This window comes from Cetorhinus maximus, chromosome 4, assembly GCF_964194155.1.
Source record: "Cetorhinus maximus chromosome 4, sCetMax3.hap1.1, whole genome shotgun sequence".
Lineage (NCBI taxonomy): Eukaryota > Metazoa > Chordata > Chondrichthyes > Lamniformes > Cetorhinidae > Cetorhinus > Cetorhinus maximus.
Genome location: NC_135882.1, coordinates 102,648,865 through 102,662,422, shown reverse-complemented (window position 1 = coordinate 102,662,422; position 13,558 = coordinate 102,648,865). Strand labels below are relative to the sequence as shown.

The following is a 13,558-nucleotide window of genomic DNA, read 5'->3' as shown; positions in this document are numbered from 1 at the left end:
CAGGCACCACTGTTCAATAAAAGTTAATGTGAATGTCAGTGTAAAATTTGCATCATTGTCCACTAAACAGTTTATTGGAGACTCTTCACATATACGCCATGCTGTCAATTTGAACATTGACTCAGTTAGATTCAAACCCATAATGATTGCAGTGTAGGGGAATCTTTCCCACACAAATCGCTACTTTCTTTTAGAATAAATATCAGTTGTAAATAGAGTCTGTGAAAATTTAAATCCCAAAGCCATGGGCTTATCATAACTTAAGATATACCTATATGCAGATATACCTATAGTTCATTCATTTTTTTGTAGTAGAGGGAGAAAAACTAACAGACATTATTATAGATTTAGAGGTTAATCCAGGCAAATTCTGATTCTGACATTTTATTTAGTGCATCTACTGACATTTTAGAGTGTTTGTAATTCTGTATTATAAACCAAAAATAATTTATTGTGAAAGGGTTACAGTAGTTAAATATGAAAATAGAATCTTACTTCAGTGCAGCTTTACTAAAGTCCAGTCAATATGACCCCAGATACATTATGTTAATTTATAAACTGAAATCTTTACTGCATACACTTACAATGCTCATAAGCAGCAATACATTTTGTGGATGCAGAACAAAACTGACATTTGTCACTGTGCCCGACCCTGTGGTAGTCCAGAGACAAGCATAATAATTATATGAATTGAAGGGTCACTGATATAACTATTGTAATTTAAATATATATTTTTAAGTGACTTCAGAAGGGCCAATATTATTGAAACAAAATCCTAGACCAAGATCTGAAGAAGGGTTACAACCAAACCATAACCTACATCAAACTCCATGTTTGAATTCCTCCAAGCAGTTTTCTGCCCTTACAACAGTACCAAAAATGCTCTTATCAAAGTTACAAATGGCATCCTAGTGATAATGATAAACTATCCCTCCTCATCCCTCTCAACCTGTCTGCAGCCTTTGATAATTGTTCACCACACCATCCATCACAACACCGTTCAACTTTCATTTAAGTCGGTAAGTTTGCACTCATCTGTTTCCATTCTTATCCACCTAATCATAGTCAGACAGTCACCTGCAAAGGCTTCTCTTCCTGCTCACACACTGTTACCTCTGGTGTCACTCAAGGAACCAGACTTGGCCCACTCTAATCTCTTGTCTACAAACTGCCCTTTGGTGACATCACCTAAAAATACAATGGCCCAAATCTTCTGGTTTCTGGAACATTGGAGACTGGATGTTCGACTGAAGATGCACGTCGGGATTCTGTGGAAGTCTTGATGCACAGACCTTGATGGGACTTGCCCGGGAAGTTTCAACTTCTGACGGGCAATTCTCCTGCTCCTGTGAACCTCTGCTAGAGTCAAAGACTTAGAACAACTCCACAGTACTTCCAAGGTAGTTACAGATTAAAACCTAGTCTAACATCTGGGTAGCCCGATCCCCCAATCAATCATCCTGACCTCCCATCACGCCCTGAACACTCAACTATCTTCCAACGACCCAACTACCCCCCACCCCGACTTGACCTGACCCAACTACACCCCCAATCCAACTTGACTACCCTCCTGACCCAACAACTCCCCCTGACTCAGCTATCTCCCGCGCCTCCCGCCGACTACCCCCCGACTACCCTCCCGACTTGACCCTACTATACCCCAACCTGACCCAACTACCCGCCCCCCCCCCCTCCCCCCACCGAACCCCAACCGGAGCCAACTACCCTCCAGAATGCATACTGAGGCTTGGCTGAGAACCCAGACATTCATTAGACTGTTGAAACAGCTACACTCCAGGGAAAACATTGTTTGATTGACAGCTCTTGCTATCTAATCTACTCTATCAATTGCATGATGTTTATTTACACAAGATAAAGAGGTTTCAGCTATTGATACTTTAAAGGGTCTGGCTGTTTGACACTTTTAGTGAAAGGAGGCTTTTTTAAGAAAGTGGAATGTTATGAATGAATGACTGTTTCTTTAGCTTGGTATGGAGGCTACTTTTTAAATTCATTCATGGGATGTGCACGTCGCTGGCTAGGCCAGCATTTATTGCCTCTCCCTAATTGTCCTTGAGAAGGTGGTGGTGAGCTGCCTTCTTGAACTGTTGCAGTCCATGTGGTATAGGTACACCTACAGTACTGTTAGGGAGGGAGTTCCAAGATTTTGCCCTAGTGACAGTGAAGGAACAGTGATATATTTCCAAGGCAGGATGGTGTGTGGCTTGGAGGGGAACTTCCAGTTGGTGGTGTTCCCATGCATCTGCTGCCCTTGTCCTTCTAGATGGTAGCGATTGTGGGCTTGAAAGGTGCTGTCTAAGGAGCCTTGGTGAATTCCTGCAGTGCATCTGGAAGATGGTACACACTGCTACCATTGAGGGAGTGAATGTTTGTGGATGTGGTGCCAATCAAGTGTGCTGCTTTGTCCTGGATGATTCCAGCTTCTTGAGTGTTGTGGGAGCTGCATTCATCAGGCAAGTGGGGAGTATTCCATCACACTCCTGACTCATGCCTTGTAAATGGTGGACAGGCTTAGGGGCCATGAGTGGTGTGTCGAGGGGCATAGGTTGACGTGGAGACAATGAGGGGCCATGGGGGATGGGTATAGGGAATAACCTCTGAGGTGCTGTGGGCCACGAGCCCTTTAAAAGCTGGCCCAACTCCAAGAAAATTGTAGAGGACTAGGGTGTGCCTATCCTGCAGTGAAGCTGGCCAGTTCGGGAGTCCAGGGTGCGGGATCATGACCCGCACCAGCCCACACCCTTAAATCACTCTGGTGAAAATTGGGGGCCCCAGGAATGGCGTTGGGAATCCCGGAATCAGTTCCCGGCAGCCAATTTACACCTCTACAGAGTCTCATCGATGAAAATCCAGTTCTATATAATTAGAAGTTCTAGTTTTTTGCTGCTATTGTTATCAGATGCTGATCAACCAGCAGTGCATTTCAAACATTTTCTAACACATACAGCTAGAAATTAGCTAGAAATTGGTGATAATAGCAGATGAATGCAAAACACACTCATATGACATTCCTCTGTCCTTTACTTTAGTGAAGATGTTTACCTATTTAAAATACATGGTTAATGCCCTTCATTAAAATAGACATGGAGGAATGTCATTCAAACATGCTATGCTCTGCCAAAAAAGGTTATTTCCTGTACACTGCAATTGTTTTTGTAGTGGACAAAAATGAATGAAAAGATGGTGTGCAGGAAGGGAAATTGTGCTCTCTTGCAGACCTGACTGACAGACTGGAGTTTGCAATCCATTATTTTCTTATTGATTATCAATATCACTTTTTGCATTTCACCATGGATGTTGACTGCTCTAATACAGACTGGGCTCATTCTCAAATTTTTGCACATAAGCAATGGGACCTCGTTCTGTAAACAAACTGAAACCACTTTCAATGTTACAGAACCTAGCCAGGCATTGCAACTCCCACAAACAGGCAAATTACCCGCATCACACATCGTAACAGTGCACTGTGGTAAAAACTTAAATATAGGGACCTCAGTTTAATTCTTTAAATTAAGTAAAGCTCATCATTGTTCCAACTCACTCCCTATCTCGTTTTCACACCTGAGCAATTCTGCAAGTGACATGACAGGAATGCTTGCATAAAGCCATTTAATGTATTCACAGCACAAACAGCATCTCAATCTCAGAAAAAAATCTGCAACTAATCATGAAGAAAATAATTATTCACATAAGACAATTGTTGGATGCACATAAAAACTTCCTTGAGAAGTTTTTTAAAGCTGAATTTAGGCAGCAGGTTATTGTTATGATTCTGGATGAGACCACCAATTGTAGAGACCAGTAGTGTGTTTATTTAATTTTTATAATCTAAAAACCCAGGTATATACTAAAAGAATGAAGTCACAAGGCTCACGGTTTAAATCAAAAGAATTTCACTGAACAAAAATCCAAGAACATGAATATTCATAACTACATTCTATCTTAATCATATTAAAAGTGCACTGAACACAGTTACTTATGTTCTAAACCAAACTTCTTACTTCAAATTTCTTATTACATCAATTTGACTCACACCCCCTAACCTCATATCAGATACTTGTCAAAATTTGGGATTAACGACTTGTCTGAGTACTGCTTTGAAGGTTCATATAAGGGTTGAGATTTCTTGGGCCTTCCTCTTACTTTCAACAAGGCTTTCCATTCAAATCTCCTCCAACCATCTCACAGTTCAACTCAGGCTTAGGTAGCTTCTTAAGCGTAGCCACCTCAGGTCAGAACTCTCCTAGTTCTAATGTTCTTTAACTCTGGAGTCTTGTATCTCCCTCTCTCTCTCACACATGCTCTCTATCTATATACATATATAAAATATACATTATATATATATATATTATATATCACTCTCTCTCACTCTCTCTCTCACATAGCTTGGCTATCCCAGACGTCTAATTCACTGTTAACAATCACTTACTTGACAGGAGGTTTAAAATCTTTTCACCAGCACAGCAAACTTCAAATGAACTCTATTGGAAAGAGATGTTCCTTGATCTGCAGCCAGACTGTTCTAAAATTAAAATCTAAAAGCCCTGCTTGAGACCAGAGTCACAACCACAATCTACTCACCACTAACTTCTTGTTGACCCATTGCTATTCTATTGTTTATTTCCAATGCAACTTGGTCACATAATCATTTACTGGCAGCCAGGTGCTTTACTAGAAATCAATTCCTAGAGTAACCTATTTCTTAATGGGACCAACATCCCAACATAAAATAAAGTTTTTTTCCCCCCAAAAGCATATGAGCTTTTCTTTATAATTTTCTTGAAAGACAGACAATGAACACACCTGTAACTACATTTCTCAGAAAACATCAGCTCACCTGAAACCACATGTGCATCAAATTCATGCACAACTAATAGTGGGAGTCAGTAAAATCCAATCAGTTGCTTCAAATAACTTTTTATTTCAGCACCAAACTAATCAGATTGATAGATACTGCCAATTTCCAATCTCAGTCAAAAAAATTATAAACTGAAAGGAAGGAAAAGAGGAACTATGAAGTTAAATGATCAAGAAACATAAAACAAAATAATAATATATTTTATAGGGACATCATTAAGAAAGGAAGGCTGTGATGGGAACAGGACCATTAAGGGATAACCATGTTAATACTACAGATAAGGATAGAGAGATGGCAGAAATATTAAATAATCATTTCACTTTGGTATTTACCAGGGGGATAGAACAAGTAAACATGAAATTGAAGGAGGAAATGAGAAATGAAATAAGTGTATTTACAATTAAAAACAAGGAATGTATTGAGTAAACTAAACAAATTGAAAGAGGATAAAGCCCCTGGTCTAGATGGATTGCATCCACAGAGAGCAGAGCAATTACTACTCATATTTAATGATTCGTTAGAAAAAGGTATAGTGCCAGAGGACTGGTAGATAGCTAATGTCATTCCTACATTTCAGAATGGGGCAGAACATGTCCATGGAATTATAGCCCAGTCATCTTAACATCAGTGGTAGAAAAAATAATGGAATTCTTACTAAAGATGAGAATATAAGAACATTTAGAAATGAGAAATTTAATAATGAATAGTCAGCATGGATTTCAAAAGGTAAACTCTTGTTTGACCAAACTTATTGCATGTTTTGAGGAGGTAACAAAGATAGTAGAACTTTAATAATGTGCCCCATAACAGACTAATGAATAAAGTCAAGGAATGTGGAGTTATGGGGCAAGTGGCAGAATTGATTGCTAGCTAGCTTCAAGACAGAAAGCAGAGAGTGGGAGTAAAGGATAGTTATTCAGAGTGGCAGAAGGTAGAAAGCAATGTTCTACAAGGATCAGTGCTGGAACCACTGCTGTTCACATTTTATATTAACGATTTGGACTTTGGAATCAAAAACACAATTTCTAAATTTGCCAATGACACAAAATTGGGAGAGATAGTCAATGCTGAAGGGGACTGCAACAAATTACAGGAGGAAATGAATAAACTTGCAGAATAGGCAAATAATTGGCAAATGAAGTTCAACACCGATAAATGCAAAGTAGTACCTTTTCATTGGAAGAATAAGGAGGTCACATTACTTGGAAGGTGCAAGTCTAGGTGGGGTAGAGGAACAAAGGGATCTCGAGTACGCACAAATGAATCACTAAAGGTTGCGTCACGGGTTAGCACAAGGTACAGGCTAGCAACATCATAAAAAAGCAAACCAAGCACTAGGCTTTGCTTTTAGAAGTGAAAAGTAAGGAAATTTTCTAAACCTGTATCAAACCTTGGTTAGACCACACTTAAAGGACTATGTGCAGTTGTGGTCACCATATTATGAAAAGGATATAGAGACACTGGAGAAGGTGCTTTAGATGAATGATACCAGAAATGTTGGGAATATCAGGAAAACATTGACAGACTGGGTCTCTTTTCTCTCGCAAAAAGAAGGCTGAGGGCTGACCTAAGAGAGGACTAAAATTATGAAAGGACTTGATGGAGTGGATACAGAAATAATGGGCCAGATTTTCACTACTAAGACGGGTAGCCTGAGTCGGGAAATTCCCTGACTAGACGGATTCACCTTGGTAAAATGTACACCAAATTGCACGATTTTCAATCAGGGTTGGGGGAGGTGAGTGTGCAGGATGGAGTCAGGCCCACCAGCCCCGGAAGCGGAATGAAGGTGGCTCAGGGGCGAATGAGTGCTGAGGCGGGCTGGTTAGAAGACCTGCTTTGATTCATTGGGACTTCATCCCAGTTGTTGTGCCCTCTAGCTCTCCCTCCTCACACCCCACTCAACCTCCATTCCCCTTATACCCTCCATGCCACTCAATGCCAATTCATGCTCCCCACCCCCCCTCACACCCCCCCTGGCACTTCATATGCTCCTGCCACTTCCATAACCACTCACCCTGTATCTACTATGGGCAAACCACAGGAGCCTTGTGGAGATAAAAAAATCTTCAAACAATATAATACAGTTCTCACTCTTACACACTTGATAGTGAAAAACTCTCATTCTAGAAACCCATTTAAGCCATTTAATCTCATATAAAAACCAACAAACTTTTATCCAGACCCCACATCAAAGACAGCTAATCCTTTAATAACCTCTTGAAATAGTCAATCATACTGTGAACTTAGAACACACTGCTGAGATAAATGTAGCTTTGGAAGCTCAGCCAGGTATTAATTTAATAATAGCCCTTGGGGAAATGTCAGCAAAGAACCCTATTGAAACTGCAGGACCATATGCTACAATATTTTTTCTAACTGCAGCAGAGGGGGTTTTTAACTTTCAATGACAGGTGCAGCCTGTTTTCTTTTAAGTTTATAGAGCAGGGGATTTAAAAAACTTAAGGTCCTGACAGTTACACAGACCTTATCCACACTTCAAAAGCGTTTACGTCTAATCCATTAATTCATGACTTCCACACTGTGGGTTAAGGCCCTTGCAGCAGCCAGAATGGAGTCTGTTTGAACTCAGCACTAAGTTCAACCAAGCGGAGTTTGTGTTTCCTGCCTCTGTGAATCACCCCCTTTCCCCTACCAGCAAAAATTAGATCTGTCAGAAATGGGGGTGGGACATCCACACCTGGCTCCTGCCTGCCATTTTTAAAGGCCCTCAGAGCCATCCCAATTCAGTAAGGGGCACGCAAGGAGACAAGCAACTACGCCGGAGTGAAATGGAGCGAGTAGCACATTAGGTTTGCATGGGAATTTGGTGCACTGGGGAAAGAGATGTGGCATACATAGGAATTATTCTAAATTAATTCAGGGAATAATTAAATTAAGTCAACTATATAACATAAGTAACAATGTCAGGACAGGTGCTATGTTGCAACTGTGGAATGTGGGGGCTTTTGGACGTCAAGGCGATCCATGACAAACATGTCTACAGAAAGTGTAAACAGCTAGAGGAACTCCAAATCAGGACTATTGATTTGGAAGCCGAAATGCAGACACTGCGCAACATAAGGGAGGAGGAGAAATACCTGGACACTTTTTTCCAGAAGATGATCACACCTCTTAGAATAGGGTCATCTGTTTTGGTCAGCAGTGAGGGACAGGAGAATGTGACCGTCAGTGAGGCAGGTAATGGGACCGAGCAGACATTAGTGGAGGAGTCTCAGACTTTGCAATTGTCAAACAGGTTTGAGGTGCTCACAACCTGTGTGGATGAAAACGAAGTCTGCAAGGTAGGTGAGCTGGCTGACCATGGCACCATGGTACAGGAAGCCGTTCAAGTGGGGGGAGCAAACAGGAATGTAGAGGTAGTAGGGGACAGTATATTGAGGGGTATTGACACTTCTCTGCAGCAAAGAGCATGGGTCCAGAAGGCTGTGTTGTCTGCCTGGTGCCAGGGTTTGGGACATCTGCTCAGAGCTGGAGAGGAACTTGCAGTGGGAGGGGGAGGATCCAGTCATTATGGTCCATGTAGGTACCAACAACAAAGGCAGGACAAGGAAGGAGGCTCTGCATAGTTAGTATGAGAAGCTAGGTACCAAATTAAAAAGTACAACTTCAAAGGTAATAATCTCTGGATTATTACCTGAGCCACATGCAAATTGACATAGAGCAAATAAGATTAGAGGGGTGAAAGCATGGCACAAAGTCTGGTGTGGGAGAAACGGTTTCCGGTTCGTCAGGCACTGACACCAGTACTGGGGAAAGTTGGGGCTGTACTGTTGGGATGGTCTACACCTGAACTGTGCAGGGACGTGTGTTCTTGTGAATCGCATAACTAGGGAAGTAAACAGAGTTTTAAGATAAACAAGGGGTTGAAGGGTCAAAAGCAAAATACTGCAGATGCTGGAAATCTAGAACAAAAACAAAAATACCTGGAAAAACTTAGCAGGTCTGACAGCATCTGCGGAGAGGAATACAGTTGACGTTTTGGTTGAAGGATCAAGTTTGGGTAGATGTGACAAATCAAGGGAAGATTCAAAGCAGGAGACCATAATAGTAATATGGGAAATCAGAGTCATAGAAAAGCAGGATGGGACAGAGAGATAAAACCTAAGAATACACCAATAGTCAAGGCTAGATATTACAAAGATAACAAAAAGACAAAACAAAAGGCTCTGTATCTGAATGTATGTAACATTCATAACAAAGTAAATTAATTGATAGTACATTGAAGTAAATAAATATGATCTGATAGTCACTACAGAGATGTGGCTGCAGGATGACAAGAATTATGTCCTGAATATTGAAGGGTGTATGATATTCAAGAAGATTAGAAGACTAGGTAAAGGTGGAGGGGTAACAATATTGATCAAGGATGGCATTGATACAATAGTTAGAGATGACCTTGGTTCAGGAGATCAGGATGTAGAATTGGTTTGAGTAGAGATGAGGAATATTAGAGGAAACAAGTCACTAGTGGCAGTGGTCTACAGGCCTCCTGACATTAACATGATGTAGGACAAAGTATACAAAAAGAAATATTGGGTGCTTGTGATAAAGGGATGGCAATAATCATGGGTGATTTTAATCTACATACAAACTGGAAAAATCAGATTGGCAGTAGTAGCCTGGATAAAGAGTGCATAGAATGCTTTTGAGAGAGTTTCTTAGAGCAGCACGTTGTGGAACCAACTAGAGAGCAGGTTGTATTAGACTTAATATTGTGTAGAGTGACAGGAATAATTAATGATCTCAGAATGAAGGCACCCCTAGGTAGCAGCAACCACAATATGATTGAATTTTATATCCGGCTTGAAAGGGAGAAGAGTGGGTCTAAGACTAGTTTCCTAAACTTAAATAAGGACAACTATGTGGGCATGAAAGCTGAGCTAGCTGAAGTGAACTGGGATACTAGGCTAGGGGATAGATCAATAGATATATCAGTGGTTAGAAGCTGTGGCAGACATTTAAGTGGATATTTCAGAATATTCAGAATAAGTATATATACTTATATACTACTATAAAGAAAAATTCTAAGGGGAGGACCCACCATCTGTGGTTAACTAAAGACGTTCAGGAAACCATCAAACTTAAGGGAAAAGCATATAACTGTACAAAGATGAGTGGCAGGTCAGATGATTGGCCAGAATATAAAGAACAGCAGAGAATGACTAAAAGGTTAATCAGGAGGAAGAAATTACAAGCATGAGAGGAAGCTGGCTAGAAATGTAAAAATGGATAGCAAGAGTTTCTACAGGCATTTAAACAGGAAAAGAGTACGTAAAGTGAGTGTTGGACCTCGATAGAGTGACAGTGGGGAATTAATAGCAGATATTAAGGAAACGGTGGATGAAATGAACAAATATTTTGCTTCTGACTTCACTACAGAGGATACAAAAAAAATTACGGTAATAGCTGTAATTCAGGGAGCTGAATTTTATAGCCGACGCGCGGGTGGCGGAGCTCGCACGTCAGTGCTTAAAATGTCACGCGCTGACGTCTCGCGAGCGTCCCGACATCAGCGTGCGGCATCGCGATATTTAGGTGGGCGGGCGCATTATGAAGCGCAACGCACCTGCCATTAATTAAAGGCCTTGTTAAGGTCCTTAACTCGGCAATTGAAGCCGACTTTGAGGAGCCCGTGCGATCTTCACCTCGGCACATGGGCTCAACGGGCAGGCGGCTAACTGATTTTTTAACAAACCTCATCCACGGGCGGGATATGTGGGCTCAGAGGGGCTGTTCGTGTTTTTTCTGAAGTATTTAATGCAGAAAGTGTTTTAAACTTGCCTGTGTGATTGTTACCAGTTCAGATCGATTTCCAACAGCTTTCTCTGTACTTTGAAGCTTCAGCTCAGCACTCTGCAGACAGTAATCTTTATCGGGCCTGCAGCTTTCCGGAGGCCTCCATTTAGCCTGGGTATGGGTTCTGACATCTCCACTGGAGGCAGTTCCTCTGAGGAGGAAGGGAGGGATAGAATAAGGAGGAGGCCAGGAGTGGACAATCAGCCTCCAGGGGAGCCACGTTTGGTAGGCCAGGTGCAGGCACAAGGGGCGCAGGGCCAAGAGGTTGTCCAAGGTGCAAGGGGCCGCAAAAGATGCCACTATCCTGCTGCCAGGGTTTACAGGTGGCGAAGAAGCTACCTCAATATGTCTGAGGTGCAGTGCCAAAGGAGGCTCCGTCTGTCAAGGAAGACAGTCAACTATATCGGTCAGATGATTGGCCCTGAGATCTCTCCTAACTGTGTGGGCGGACACCCCATGCCAGTGGCTCTGAAGGTCACAGTTGCCCTCCACTTCTATGCCTCTGGCTCTTTCCAGGGCTCGATGGGTGATCTTTGCAGTGTCTCCTAATCAGCTGTCCACACTTGTGTCAAGCACGTTACAGATGTTCTGTTCAGACGGGCATTGACCTTCATCCACTTCCGCAGCGACCAGGCAAGTCAGATACAGTGAGCCAGAGGCTTCGCGGCCATTGCTGGCTTCCCCCGCATCCAGGGTGCAATAGACTGCACACATGTGGCCATCAAGGCACCAGCAGGTGAGCCCGGTGCCTTCATCAACATGAACGTGCAGATAGTGTGTGATCACAGGATGCAGATTCTGCAAGTTTGTGCAAGGTACCCAGGCAGCTCCCACGACGCCTACATCCTCAGACACTCCCAGGTTCCGGGGCACTTCAGTGCTCCTGCTCGGCTGGATGGTTAGCTGCTGGGTGACACGGGCTATTCCCTCAGAAGGTGACACATGACGCCTCTCTGCCATCCAAGAACAGAAGTTGAGCAGCAGTACAATAGGAGCCACGGCACCACAAGGGCTATGGTGGAGGGAGCCAACGGTCTTCTCAAGATGCACTTCTGTTGCCTGTACTGCTCAGGAGGTGCTCTCCAGTACCCCCCAGATCGTGTCTCGTTGATAGTGGTAGCATGCTGTGCTCTGCACAATCTTGCGCTGGAAAGGGGGCATGCAGTTGACGATGAAGACCTTGACGCAGTGGATGAGGCTGCACATGATGAATCCAGCAGTGGCTCAGAGGATGGGGAAGCACAGGGCAATGATGAGGGGCAGCACGCTGACCCGCTACTACACCAAGGAGGCAGGGACACCCTGGACACTTTAATCCAATGAATCTTCAGCTAGCTCCACACTCATGGATCAGCAGGACCAGCATTGCCTGGCGCTTCCACACGTGGCACTTGGGTGCCACAACTTCCACCTCATCAACTGCAACTAAGGGCTTAGAACAGAAACATCAATGTCCATTCAAACACTCATGAGATGTCTGTGACACATACAAATGCAGCACAAAGGAAACACCCTCAGCCATGGTCAGAAAAGTGGACTTTATTCCGTTCAAAATAAAACACAAACATCGCTCAGATATACATAAGTATATTTTCCCTAATCTAGGGCCAACACAAAATCACCAGTGACAAACCCATGGAGTGCCTAACATGCCTTATGCTTACGTTTGCAGGTGCTACGTCTAGGTGCCGCCCCATCGCTCGGAGTGGCTTGTGAGACAGCCTGCTGACTCTGCTGTCCTGTTGGCTTCGATGACCTTGGCGGCTGTTCTCTGGCCCATGGAGCCTGTGATGGCCCCGCCTGGGAGGGAGTGGCCAGCTTCAGAACTGGCACCTCCCCAGTTGTCGCAGCCTCAACGGATGCAATGGTCACTGGCAGAGGGGCGGAGGAGCTGCTGCCCTCATCCGGAGCGCCCTGAGAGGAGCTCACAGCGATGACAGGCAGCTGCTGTGCCGACGTGAGGTCACATTGGACCTCCCTGCTCACCGCAGATCGATGGGCACCGAGTGACGACACTTGGTGCCCAGAACATCTCCCACATTGCCAATGACCACCTGTGGCCATTAGCGCTGTGAGGGCTTGCAGGTCAGAGCGTAACCCAATCAGAAGAGTCTCAATCCGATTGAAGCCCCTCTCCATGAGAGTCGCCAATCTCTCAATGGAGGAAGCCTGAAGCTCTGTCCTGAGGTTCATGACTTCACTGACACTCTGCCTGGACTCCTCCACCACAGAGACCAACTGAAGCACACCCTCATGCAACCCTGCCAGATGCTCCTGCACATCCTGCTGCTTGTCCTGCAGCTGCTGCATTGCTGACATCTCCAGAGGCACATCATCACTGCTGGACTCAGCATGTGCCTGGTCCCCTGCAGTCCTCCGGCTGCTGGCGCCATCGGCACTCTCTGTCATGCCATCTCCTCCAGCGATTGTGAAGTGCCCTCTCCACTGTGCCCCGGGACACTAGCCGACGTTATATTCCCCACCGAAGTGTTTGTCACTGCGCTGGTGCCTGGTTGGCTGAAATGATGTGACACAAGTTGAGAGTCTTGGCCCTCAGGTGTGGATGGGGGGCTCCGGACGTGTTGGTGGCGGCCATGCGGTGGAGATGCTGAAATTAACAACATGGACAGTGCATCAGTTAGCGTTCAGTCAGTAACACCTTTCATCCCTTTCCCCCCCAGCCTAAGTCGCTCACCCTTCAAGAACCTAAGGAGACGAACATTGGTGGGGTGGTAAATAGTCAAGAGGAGGCCCAAACATTACACGCACAGACAGACAGGCTGGTCAGATGGCCTAAGGAATGCCACATGGAATGTTATGTGGATAAGTGTTTGGTTAAGCACTTGGGCAAGACAAACA

General features: G+C 44.0%; 1 protein-coding gene across 1 annotated transcript in view; it reads left to right on the top strand.

Moving 5' to 3' along the window:
* LOC144680088 (putative Polycomb group protein ASXL3) overlaps positions 1-13,558 on the top strand; it is a 350,418-nt gene that overhangs the window by 298,021 nt on the left and 38,839 nt on the right. The gene's annotated exons all lie outside the window — the stretch shown is intronic.